The sequence below is a fragment of the Leptonychotes weddellii genome, chromosome 5 (assembly GCF_054177405.1).
Source record: "Leptonychotes weddellii isolate Sample4059 chromosome 5, ASM5417740v2, whole genome shotgun sequence".
NCBI lineage: Eukaryota > Metazoa > Chordata > Mammalia > Carnivora > Phocidae > Leptonychotes > Leptonychotes weddellii.
Window position 1 is genome coordinate 138,510,376 of NC_138373.1, and position 13,767 is coordinate 138,524,142.

The window sequence follows — 13,767 nt, forward strand, 5'->3', positions numbered from 1 at the left end:
ATGTACACTGTTTACTTATTAGTAGATTTGGTCAAAATTGCAAGAGCTTCTTCTGATGGCTTCCATTTTCTTTGTAAAAAAAGAAAAGATGCCTGTTCCAGGACCACCCATTTTAGGGATTACCCCTCCTTGGTAAGGACTACTCTAAAATATTCTGTATGGCCAAGTCCTCTTGAAATACTTCCTTCCAGTGATTGTCTAGAAATGAACCCATTTGCTGAACCTCCCTCTCTTAGTGACACTACCACTCTGTGGACAGACCTTCAGAGAATTGTGGCCAGTTTAGTATATTTGTGGACGGGCTCTCATTATTCCCATGACTAATAAAAAGTTGTCTGTTTATTATTCTTTTGTTCTCCCTTCTTTTTTTATGGCTACTTTGCATTTCACCTTCCTGTTTGTTGCCAGGCATGATAAGCTGGAACGGAGATACTTGGTATAATGGTTTCAAATTATAATATCAGTACACTTTTGATGCCCCTAGGTAATTAACGTTGAAATTCACAGCCAGCAGTGGTAACAAGAGTCAGAAAACAACTCTTAAGAAAAATGCAATGTGCTTAATAATTGGTTCACTTTTTTCCCCTCTGCCTAGTAATCAACTTTATTTTTACCTTCAATGACAAAGACTGGTTGGGGAAAAATCGTATTATGTAACAGTCTCCTCCTTGACCCCATCCAAGTGTGAAAGACATTTCACCTGTTCAGTGGGTGACTGGGAATCCTAGGCAGTATTGTAGTCGTGGCTTTTCTATTTCCATTTGGAAATAACAGTAACTACGACATCACTCTTTGGAGACCTGAGCTGCGGCATTAACAATCATTTCACGTTGGTTTATTGCATGACCATTAAACAACTTCAAAAATCAGATTTTCACTGTTAATAATTAAGTAATTAGAGGGTTACGAGCGTTGACAAGAGTTCTTCATCTTTTGATCCCTACAGGGAAAATAAAGACAACAAAATGAAAGTTAATATACTGAATCTACTCATGGGTTTTCAAGTCCCACAAATGCCCTGCCATTGAAATTTCAGGGAGCAATGACCTGGCACTTCAGACATGAATTACTTTCCCCCTACTCTTTCAAATGTATGTCTTATTGGAGGTAATATCTCTCTTCTTCCAGAGATAAATATGTCTGCCATTGGCTGGGCAACCCTTTGGAAATTCCCCATATTCAGTCAGGGGTTTGCAGAGCACTGAGAATCCATTTTGAATGTTGATAGAGTCTAAGGAACGGTGAACAGGGTAAGAATTGAGTGCTAGGAAAGAAGAAAGACTTCAAGTGTTATTTTTGCCTTGAAGTACAACAAACTGATCTTGAAGTCAGATTTTGGCTCCATAAATTATTATCTTGCTCTTTGGCAAATTACTTAACTTCTCTGAGCCTCAGTTTCTCACTTGTATAAAAAGGGTAATAATACCCATTTCAGGAATTCCTGGGATTAAATAAAACAGTTCATAAGAAGCTCCTAGCATAGGGTCTAGCAGATATAATTCTCAATATATATGAGTTTCTTTGTCCTTCTTTCCCAAAGTAAAATTTCTTTACAGCTCCAGAACACATAAAAACCTCCTTTTAAGATTTGTTCTGTGAGATCTGCTTCTGTGACTATCTCTTGCATCTGTATCTTCCTCTCCAGTCCTGCTGCCAGTAATGGCAGATTGATATCCCAAGTTCAGATTGATATCCTTAGCACATGATTCCTGTCATATGAACGGAGAGGCCAGCTCTGAAGCCTTCATTGGTTTTCCTAGAAAAATCCCAAACCTAGATTTGCCTAGAAAAATCCCAAACCTCTTATAGCTCAGAGAGGTGGGGCCTTCCATATTGAATCTTCTCTTTCCCTTTCCAGCCTCTTTACTGAGTTCCCTATACACCCTGATTAAATCATTGCTATTCCTTTCTCTCTGAGCATTGCTCATCCTGGTCTGCTTCTTTGCCTTTTCTGGCTTAGTACCTCCTCTTCACCATGTCTACTTGATAAAATCCTACGCTCAGTGAAGACCAGTGCCTGTGCTCTCTGAACTCCAGGATGTACCATCTCTCCCTCCTGGTCCCACCCTGAAAGGATTTCTCCTTCTGAAAGCTCCCATAGCACTTTTTCTTTATTTGGCTATGTCTAGAATGTTCCCCAGCCGCCCAGCCTTGTCACCTCCTATTCATTCTAAGGTTTGAGCCATAAGTCTTGTCTCCAGCTGCTGGGTCTCCATCAGTTTCCTTAGATATACACTGGACGCTTACCTTGGTCCATGATGCCATAGGTCATTAGTCTTTTTTTTTTTTTTAAAGATTTTATTTATTTATTTGAGAGAGAGTGCACTCTCAAATTTATTTATTTGAGAGAGGGGGTAGGGTCAGAGGGAGAAGCAGACTCCCCACTGAGCAGGGAGTCCGATGCGGGACTCGATCCCAGGACTCCAGGATCATGACCTGAGCCGAAGGCAGTCACTTAACCACCTGAGCCACCCAGGTGCCCAGTCATTAGTCTGATCATTCCAGTAGTGTCTGTCACCCACTCGCATGAGTGGAAACTCCTCTAGGGGAGGAGGGGTGCCTGTTTTTCTCTCTGCTGTATCCTCGGTGCCTGGCAGAGAAAGCACTCAGTAAAGGCTTGTTGAATCAATAAATAAAGTCTACTACTTGCCACATACTGTCTTTCTGTATAGCTGTTTATATCCATGCCTGTCACATCTGTGTCACTGAGAACAGGGGCTATGTCATATTAATCCTATTTGACCCTGTAGCACCTAGCTCAGTGCCTTGTTGATCATAAGTGCTCACTAAGTATTTGTGTAGTAAAAAACACGTGAGCACAGAAACAGAGAACCCTAGCCTGAAGCCTACTGCAGGCATTTCAAGTGGTGCAGTAGCTGACTGTATGGGCAAGGGGGAGACGGAGCCCACTTCAGGTGTAGTACGAGTCTTCTCATTTTAGTAAACAAAACACTTGCAGTGGGTTTTGAAAACCTGGATTTTCAGATCTCATTCATAAATGGTTAAGATAGTTTTTTTCAAGGAAAAAAAAATTCTTAAAGCAGAGATTAAAGCATAAACCCTTTCAATAACAAAAACAAAAGCTTCCCCTTCAGCCCCAGGTTTCCGAAGGAAGGGCCTTTTCTCTGGAGATATAATATCCCGTGTTCACCATCTTTCTTTTAAATTGCCCAATCCATCAGGAGGGGGGATTTGTGCCCCACCTGTGGCGAGACATGTTAAAGAGACCAGACATTTGATTGCTGTGTTTAGATTTATGGGGATTGAGATGACCCTGAAGATTAAATGAAGAAGCAACTGTGAAAAAGAAACTGAATCAGGGAGAAAATTGATTTTTAAGTTGAAGACATAAGGGTGTGGAGAGGTTTAAATGAGATAGGGCAGAATGATAAGAGCCAGGTAGGTGGGGGATGGGCTCCCTGAGGGGAAGCCACCTTGGTTAATTGCAGGCTGGTGTAATCCTGGTTGACCTTCAGGAGGCTCTGAGAAGGATGATATCGTGAGACTTGGGTCTTGAAATCACATTTAGTGAACACCTAATCAGAGCTACAGATGGACTTCAGATTTGATCCTCCTGATGAAACTGATTTAAGACAGGGTAGAAGACAGATAATCAAGAGTGACTATGAGATGAAATTCCTCAGAGTTATTTTTCAAAATGCGAGAGGCAGCAAAAATATATTGCCGGCTAAAACAAAAGAAATTTAATCAGTGAAGATAAAAATGATTTTTTTTTTTCCGAAAGGGGGGAAAAATGTCTTGGGAACTTTCCCCAAACATCTAAGTTTCTTTAAAGGAGATCTACTCCCGCGTACCCAAAATCGATTTATTTCTGCTTCCTTCTAGGTCCCTGGTCTCTCATCTGATCTTCTATGTTCGCATTATGACACCATTCCTTTTTGCCTTTTCTCCAACATCTTATGGTGACTTCAGAAACCCCTCTCCAGGACTGATTATGGAACTTCAGTGGTATTCAGTATGTTTTGAGTCCTTGCTGTTTACTTAACAGTATTGTAGGATTTAAGCTACAGGTCCTGTTCTCAAGAATTTAAGGGACTTTTTAAGGATATAAAGCACATATATGAAGTAATGAATACACATTTAATCCATAGACATTTGTTTAATAGGAGCTCCCGAGAAGGAAGAGGGATCCTTTGAGCTGGCCCATTACGGTAAATTCCCTGAAGGAGATGGGACTTAGCGCATGGGAGAACAGAGAAGTCATGGATAGCGGAGTGTGGGGTAGCACAGACTAAAAAGTCATGGAGCCCAGATTGAACATGGAGGTGTTGAGTGGCCAGTGAGGAGACTGACCTGATAAGACTAGAAATTCCTTATTAAGGAAAAGTGAGGATCAACTGAAGTATAATCTGTGGATTTTGGATAACTGTGGCAAAGAGAATTATATGTTCTGAGGACATGATTATATAACTGTTAAATCATTTATATGTTGCATAAATATATATGCATAAATACATGGAAGGGAACACCAGATCCTATAATTGCATTTCTTTGTTTCTCATCCTTGAAGCCATTCTGTTGACACCCACACACCCACACCCACACACACCCACACAGTATGCAAACCACTTTGCTAAACGTAAAGCTCCATGCCGAGCTTAGTTAATATGATCGATTTTTCTGGGTGGGGGAGGGAAGATAGGAAACTTTGTTCTGAGCACATTCTTCTTTTTAGATAAATGGGCTAAAGAGATTAATCTATGACCTTCTGCATGGGGAGTACAAATTACTAGATACAAAAATTCCATTAATGAATGCAGTGAGAACAAAATTATGGTAACTAAATGGTTTTAATACCAGATTGTTCTTTAGAAATGTACATTTAAAAAAAATATGGAGTCAAGATGTCTGGGCAATTAAAAATGTATCAGGAATGAAATAATATCTCCTGATGTATAGGTAAGAGAGATGAGTAAGAAAGGATTTGCATTTAGTAATATTTTAAAAAGAATAATGAAGCTTATTCAAGCACTGAATTTTAAATCATAGCAAACTAGAGTGATAAAGAATAAAAGAATAAAATGCAATGTATTGAGAGGCGGCATGCATTGTTGAATAAGTGAAGCACTGAGTTGAGATTCTATAAAAATTTCAAATTCCTTGTGCAAACTCAATTTCTCTGTTTTAAAGGGATACTACAAAATAATAATAACTACCACCACCATCACCGTCACCTTTCCTAGATCTTGGCTTATTTACTCTCAAACCACTCTCTTATACTTCTCCTGCTCTATTCTGAGGAGCAGGGGGCCTGACTGTGTTTCCAAAGGTCACCTGTCAGCTGACATTTTGCTGTGTTGAGGTGTGGGAAGGCGCTTGGCAGGAGATTGGAGGGTGGGAGGGAGGGAGAAAGCAGGGTATTTCTCCACCCCTCTCTGCTTCTCCACTATTCTAGTCAGTCCAGACTAGCCTCATTGTTCTGGCTTTAGTTAGGTGACCCTGCCCCTGGGCTCTGGGAACAAACACCTCTCTTCTACTGGGTTTGGAGGAAGAGACTGCTTGTGCTGCTAATCTCTCAGTTGCTTCACTGTTCCCTTTGGTCATTCATCTCTTCCATCATCTGTTTAACAAAATCCCCTCTGTTAAATTCCCTCTGTTTTAAATCCTGTTTTTCTCTTTGGACCCTGACTGCTATGCTGGTGTCATATATAACACGAAGAATGAAATAGTACAGTAGATCGGTCTGAGATATTTGGAGAAAGGCAGTTAGTTATACAGGCTCAAATAATAATTTTATATGATACCTCATGAATCTAGAGCAATCATATTGAACACTACAGGCTTTCCCAGAAGCATTACAAGGCTTACTCATGGGGTAAAAATCTCCTGGTGGCTCTGAAATTATTTTCTAAGTATTGCTTTCTAGATTGTCACTAAAATATTGACAAATTCCCAAGTTCTAGGATGTATCCAATGTATATAATGTGAAAGCAACCCAGATAAATGCTTCCCAGTGTTAAATTTATTTTAGCTCCTTTGACAGGGATACATGCTTATTTTTGTGTGGGCAAGTTATTGTAATGTTTTCTCCATTGCTTAATTGATTTGGCCAAAGAGCAGCAGGTCATGGTTGTATCAGTGAATCAAGTATATTTCAAAAACAGCTCTAGCACTGCTAATATGGATAATATTGTAAGAACTCTGTTAGCCTGGATATCCTGAAAGTCCTGATTCTGTTGGGAAGTCTTTTTGTAAGATACTGCCTATAATGGCTGAACTCTATTCTGCTCCTCTGGTACTTTGACTGTCCATATCATTTTTTCTCAACTGTGGTTTAAAAAATGCTTATGCTGGAATCACCTGGGGGGTGCTTGTTAAAAACACAAATGCTAAGTCAGAACCTCTGGAAATAAGGCATGAAAACTTGAATTTTAATAATAAGATTTTTTTTAACCTACTAGAGTTTGCAAAACATTGGGTACCAATAAACGCAGAATTCCCATTTGTCTCTATTTTATCTCCTCAAGGAGATCAGTGGCTTCCAGAGGAAAGTTTTCTTCTGCTAATCTGTTTTCCCTACATTGCCTGGCAGAGTAATAAGCAATTAGTAAATGCGCAGTAAGTATTTGTAGAATTGATTTGAATTCTTTTATCAACCCAAATATGAGGAGTAATTTCTTGAGCATTATCTTAATGATAATGATTATTGTTGTTCTTTAAAACAATGAACAACACTGACATAATTATCTAGCAAAAGCAGGTAAATCTACATTGAAAGAATAGAATGAGCATTAATAGAAAATTTGCAAGCATTGATGAAACATATAAGGATAATGATAATGGACATTATAAAATAGGAATTTAAAAAGAACAAATCATGCCAGAAAAACTTGATTGCTTTTTTTGATAGAGCTACAAGATCAGTAGATAAAAGTAATGTGAAATTGTAGATGTAATCTATCTCAATTTTGGTAAAGTGTTTGATAGTGTCACATAAAATTTTCCATCTTGAATTAATTGAAATTGGCTTTGGTGTGAACCTCTTGTTGTCTGCTAGATGCTACAGAAGTCTATAACACAAAATAATGATGCATCTTGTGATGAGCTATTTCAGAAATGAAAACTAAGTTTGCCTTCGGTTGCCATCTTAGTGTTTGATTTGGAGGCTGTATTTAAATACGTTGGTGACATTTTACATTTGTGTTGTGTTGCATTAAAACTTGTTGGAATCACTACGGAAAGAGAAATTATACAAAGATGTGTTAAAATATCGTAAATATTCATATTTTGTATCATTGACAACCTTCAGGCTTTTAAATATTCTACCAACTCACACAGTTATGTTCACATATAGCCTTTTCTAGACTGTGAATATACAAGCATATGCCTATTTCAAACATATTAAGGGTTGCCAGATTTATCAAATTAAAATACTAAATATACTTAGAATTTATTCTCAAACACAGATGTATTAAGAGATCTTAAGAAAAAGTTATAAAAAAATGATAATTATACTTACTCATCTAGGGTTGCTGGGTCAATTCTTTCAAGGCTAACCTGCTTTTATGGACTAATACAAGTGTCTGATCTGAAGTATGATATGGCTGTCCAAATAGGTATGTTTAGGTGTGAATGAGAAATAGCAGGTTGAAAAGGAGGTTGTAATTTTCGATTTTCTATAGTTCTGAGGGAAGTATCTGAATTTTAAAAATTGTGGAAAGTGATGAGAATATTTAGTGCTAAAGGATATGATTCATGTATGTCAGAAAGATGAAAATAATTAAAGAAATGAATATTTATAGTTGATGAAAATGTTAACTAAGGGGGTGTGGTGGGTTGAGGAAGGTATCTAATAATATCCAAAGAATATGAACATTGCAGAATTAGCTACCATGGTACATGAGTATTAATGAATGACATTAAGTAAATGAAAATTTAAGGAGAGTGATACCAAGGTGAATTATTTTAATTATAAAACTCTTCTAAGAAATTATTGGGTATTTAAATATGTTAAGTATATTTACTTTAGTATATATTTATGTATTTTAATATAATTAAAATTAGACTAAAACCCAGCATATACGCAGACTTAACTAGAGATAACTTATTTCTTATTTTCTTTCATTGTATTAATTTTATATTTTTCTAGATAAGAGAACTAATGATAGTTAACTTTAATTCAGTGCTAAGCATCATACTTTCACTAAGCACATTTGTGGGGGTTAGCACTTTTACAGGGATTTTATAAATCCTCCCAACAACCCAAGAGGTAGGTATTCTTATCCTCATTTTATAGCAGAATCTGAGACTTTGATGACTTAAATGACTTGGCCAAGGTTGCATAGCTTGGAAGCTGGGATTTAAACCCAGGCCTGCCTGATTCCTAAACTTGTGCCTTTATTTATTTATTTATTTTTATTAAGTTTTTTATTTTAATTCCAGTATAGTTAACATACAGTATTAGTATTATATCAGCTTCAGGTGTGCAATATAGTGAGTCAACAATTCTATACATTACTCAGTGCTCATCAAGATAAGTGTACTTTTAATCCCCTTCACCTGTTTCATCCATGCCCCTACCTACCTCCCCTCTGATATGCTTTGCTTTATTTTATTTTATTTTTCCAAGTTATTATTTAAACTCCAGCTAGTTAACACACAGTGCAATATTAGTTTCAGATGTAGAATTTAGTGATTCATCACTTACATACAACACCCAGTGCTCATCACAAGTGCCCCCCACTTAGCTATCACTCATTTAACCCATCCCCCCACCCACCTCCCCTCCATTAACCATCCGTTTGTTCTCTATAGTTAATATCTGTGTCTTGGTTTGCCTCTCTTCCCCCGCACCATGTTCATTTGTTTTGTTTCTTAAATTCCACATGGGAGTGAAATCATATGGTATTTGTCTTTCTCTGACTGACTTATTTCACTTCATATAATACTCTCTAGCTCCATCCACAAAATTGCAAATGGAAGGATTTAGTTCACTTTTATGGCTGAGTAGTATTCCACTTCTTTATCCATTCATCAGTCGAGGGACATTTGGGCTCTTTCTGTAATTTGGCTATTGTTGATAATGCTGCTATAAACATTGGGGTGCATGTATCCCTTCAAATCAGTACTTTTGTATCCTTTGGGTAAATACCTAGTAGTGCAATTGCTAGGTCATAGGGTAGTTCTATTTTTAACTTTTTGAGGAACCTCCATACTGTTTTCTGGAGTGGCTGCACCAGTTTGCATCCCCACCAACAGTGTAAGAGGATTCCCCTTTCTCTGCATCCTTGCCAACACCTATTGTTTCCTGTGTTGTTAATTTTGGCCATTCTGACTGGTGTGAGGTGATAAAAAGATGTTGAGCATCATCCTTTCATGTGTTTGTTAGCCATGTGTATGTCTTCTTTGGAAAAATGTCTGTTCATGTCTTCTGCACATTTTTTAACTGGATTATTTGTTTTTTGGGTTAAACCTGTACTTTTAATCACGAGGCTTTGCAGGCTCCCATGAAGACAATGGGGGCTTTGATTCAATTCACAAAAGAGATTATTATTGTTTTAAATAGTAAGCTTCACTGTTGCTTTTGAAATCATTCAATTTACTCAAATTTGATTTAAGCACAACTCTTTTTTTAATGTTCTACATATTTTAAAATTTTTATTAAGTTTTTTATTTTAATTTCAGTATAGTTAACATACACTGTTATATTAGTTTCAGGTGTACAGTATAGTGATTTAGGCATAGCTCTTTAAAGGAACAGATCTGTTGGGTAAAGTGAGATGTAGGTCTGCAGTGCTTAGATTTCCCTTGATTGTCAGAGACTTCAGTAAACCCCACCTCATTCATACTCTATATGGATAATTATGTAAGATTCATGAGCATAAACATGCAATTTTTAAAAAAGATTTATTTGTTTTAGAGAGAGAGAGAGAGCGTGTGTGAGCATGAGAGTGGGGTGAGGGGCAGAGGGAGAGGCAGAGAGAGAATCTCAAGCAGACTCTCACCTGAGCGTGGAGCCTGCCGCAGGACTCAATCTCACAACCCTGAGATCATGACCTGAGCTGAAATCAGGAGTGGGACACTTAACAGGATGAGCCACGCAGCAGGAACATAAACATGCAATTAAAAAAAATTTTTTTTATGGATTATCTTCCAGGACTAGTGCTCCCAGAAGATGTAAGCATTCCCTCAGAGGAAAATCTGATATTTGAGCTTAGTGGAAACTATTTAACTCACAGAAGATCTGACTCTATTTCTTCTACTCCTTCTAATACCACTGTATAAATAATGGTATTTTAGGAAAAAAAATGTATTAAAAGGAAGGAGATATAGGTGGGTTTTTTTTTTTTTTGTATGTTCTTTAGTTCTTTAACCTCTCTGGTCTGAACTACTTCATAAAAATTAGGATAGCATTTATGGTCTCAGGTTTTGAAAACTGAGTGCTTAGCTTCAAATCTGAGCATGAGAACATCTGCTTCTGTCTAAGATGGAGTGAAAGGAACTAGATTTACCTTCCTTCCTGAAATGACTAGAAAGTCAGGCAACGGGGCGCCTGGGTGGCTCAGTTGGGTAAGCATCTGCCTTTGGCTCAGGTCGTGATCCCAGAGTCCTGGGAACTAGCCCCCCATTGGGCTCTCTGCTCAGTGGGGAGTCTACTTCTCCCTCTGCCCTTCACCCTGCTTGTGCTCTCTCACCCCGCTCCTGCTCTCTGGCTCTCTCTCAAATACATAAATAAAATCTTTAAAAAAAAAGATCAGGCAACATATGTGACATTGGACAGCTTTTAAGACATTGGACATCATGTCATGAAGGACATTGATCCTTGAGATATGGGAAACAAATAAGGTGAGTCCGGTAATTGCACTTGCTCACTGCCTAGAGAGTTTCCAGGCTAAGGTGTAGGCAAGGGGAACCCAGTTAGATTAGGGCAGTTCCCCTGAGTTGAGATCACAGAGCTAAGATTCTTAGGAGGCCAGGGCCAGAATTTATAGGATAGAGTGTTACAGAGAAGAAAGCCATAGAGAGAGAGCTCCAGAAATCTGGAGTGTCCCTCTGGAGTCTTTGGCTAAATGATAACCAGCTCATTAAGGAGAGGAAACTACTAAGGATATAGGGAGGGAACCACCTGCAAGGTTTAGAGAGATAATACTAGGAGCTCACACAAGCCTGGGACAAGTTCCTATTCCTCATAATTCATGGGGCATCGGGTAGTGTATTCTGAAAAATTTTGCCTTAGTTGTGGAGAATACTTAGCCCTTCACTAAAACACTGCTCTGGTCCTGCCTAGCAAAACTTAAAACCAAGACCTGAAAGAATTAAATTCTTCCCAAGTAACTTTACAACATTCCAGAATACAGCTCAAGAAAAGAATATAAAAGTATCCAACATCCAGCAATGTAAAATTCACAATGACTAACTTCCAATAGAAAATTACCAAATCTAAACTTGACCACTTATCAGTGGCACCTTGAGTAAATATTCAGATTCTCTAATCCTCTGTTTCTTTTTCTTCAAAGTAAAGATGATCATAGTACATTTCACAGAACTGTGAAGGGCAAATAACTTCATATATGTCAAGTACTTAGTGCAGTGCATGGCATATATTAAGTGCTCTATAGATAATAGTCATGTATTACTGTTACGGGTTATTTGTGAAGAACTGCATTTCTTTTGCAGACCTTTGGGATATCTGCTAAAGACCCTTCCAACTCTAATATCTACATGTTCATGAAGTACAGAACAGTGCTTAACATTGTTTAAAGACCCCTTCTCTAAGGTACACTTTGGTATTTAGCAGCATCCCCCAATTTTATGATGATTAAGTATTTGAGAATTTACTTAGGGTAACAAGAATATAAGCACTTTATCTTGACAGACAAAAATCTGAGTTTTGTCAGTTATAGATTTTTATCTGATGGAAATAACAAACAGAAAAAAGAAAATACTGCCATAAAAATGTCATTATTTGAGAGCCTTTTCTGACAGGAAAAAGGGAGACCAAGATTGACCGGAAGCTTCTTTTGATTGCATCATCTGCCAGAATCTCAGTCAGCTCTGTTATAATGGCCTCTCAGGACCCCTTATGCATCTAGCATCATCTTACGGTCTCATGTCAGTTTTTCTCTGTCACTGATCTCATTTTAATCCCATCAGGATCATGGGACCAAGGGTGCAGGAAGTACATGATGGAACAGTGCTACCTCAGCTCTGATGGTCCCAACTCTGGCTCTGATCATTACTATTTGGAACATCTGTGGCCAGATCTATTAATTGTCTTCCTAATGCAACTATATTTTTAGCAAAACAGAATAGAATCCATTAATTTGGTGCTACAGAACCTAACATAAAAATATAAACTAATTGAAGTGATTTTAATTTAGGATGATTTATTTCTATTTCCTTTCATTTTAGTGTATGACTGTTATTTCTAGCATTAAGCAGATTTCCAATACTTTAATGTTTAAGGGTCCTACCCTATTATTTTCTTTCATGACCTTTCTTTCTTTGGTTACTGGATTCTTCATTTTATTTTATTTGTTTTTTAGATGCTGGCACACTGCACCTCCAAAGGTTGTTAGCATTTGTCAGCTCTCAGAATGACAGTTCTATTCAGTATAGGAGACAAGTCATTTTCTTCCTGAAGAAAGGGGAAGCTAATCTCCTCCCACAGTAACATGTTTTGAGAAGCATAATGCAGTGGGAAAATGTACCAATTATTTCACTGCAAATTGTCTCCCTTCCGCTAGATAGACAATCATATCAACATTTTCGGACTTTTTTTTTTTTGCAGTTTTATAACATAGCTCGCCTCCTGCAAAGTTAAACTTGATGTTAAAGAAAATGAATGAATGTTCCATGAACTATATGAGTGATAATGTATTGCTGTGTGGTTCTGGGCAGCTATCATTTGAGATTTCATTCCTGTTGATAGCTTCCATCCAAGCCCTTTAGAAAGAATATTTGTTTTCTATCATACAGAAGCAGGAGTGGGGAAGACGCTGGATGGGTTACTTATTCTTCATGAATTTGGCAGGGGAAATTAGATAGAGGGTGTTTATTATATATCCACTTCCCTCTGACCTCCTTAATGATTAGAGGGCAGTGGGAAGAGGGGAATAACTTCATTCTTGAGTCCATGTGCAAACTGGTTTGTGCATAGCTTTAAGATTTAGTGTCTGACCTGAGTTCAAGTCCTGGCTCCTGCGTATGCTGGCTGGGTGGCCTCCGGCAAGTTGCCCAGCCTCTCCAAGGCTTACTTTGTGCATCTGTAGAATGGAGATGACCATCGTACCTTCTCTGTGTAAGGTGTTTTGGAGGATTAAGGGCCCATCGCACTCAGTGCTATACCCAGTACTCGACAGAAGCTTTAGGATGATGACCGTTGTGATCATCACCATGGTCTTAGGCACATATTTAAGTTAAATGAGTTTACAATGATTATAACCTCTTTTAATGTAAAATTAGCACTGCACAAACTAAATTTTGTACTTTTCTTTCCCCACAGAGGATACGCAGTATACATGGAAGTGGGTATTACAGTTCCTGACTCCTCAGAAGTGTCTGGTTCATGTTACTCCCCTATTATATCTGAAGGTAGGTGAACTTAAATTAATGAAAAGTTTAGCTCTTTAAAAATACATGTAGCACTGTTTTCAAATCGAGATTAATAATTCAACCTGATAGCTGAAAAGTATTCATCTTACCGGGACCTGCTTCAACAGTTAGATAACATCTTAATTTTTAGGCTGAGGAGACTTTTGTGGCTTATCTATTTCAACCATTGAGTTTTATAATTGAAGAAACTGA

The 13,767-nt window shown here is 37.9% G+C and overlaps 1 long non-coding RNA gene across 1 annotated transcript in view; it reads left to right on the forward strand.

Annotated features, from left to right (window-relative positions):
* The first annotated feature begins 2,524 nt into the window (after positions 1–2,524).
* LOC145721451 (uncharacterized) overlaps positions 2,525–13,767 on the forward strand; it is a 50,678-nt gene continuing 39,435 nt past the window's right edge. Inside the window, exons 1-2 of the long non-coding RNA XR_014145127.1 lie at positions 2,525–3,976; positions 13,466–13,554. This is a non-coding gene — a long non-coding RNA (uncharacterized LOC145721451). The remainder of the gene's footprint in view (positions 3,977–13,465; positions 13,555–13,767) is intronic.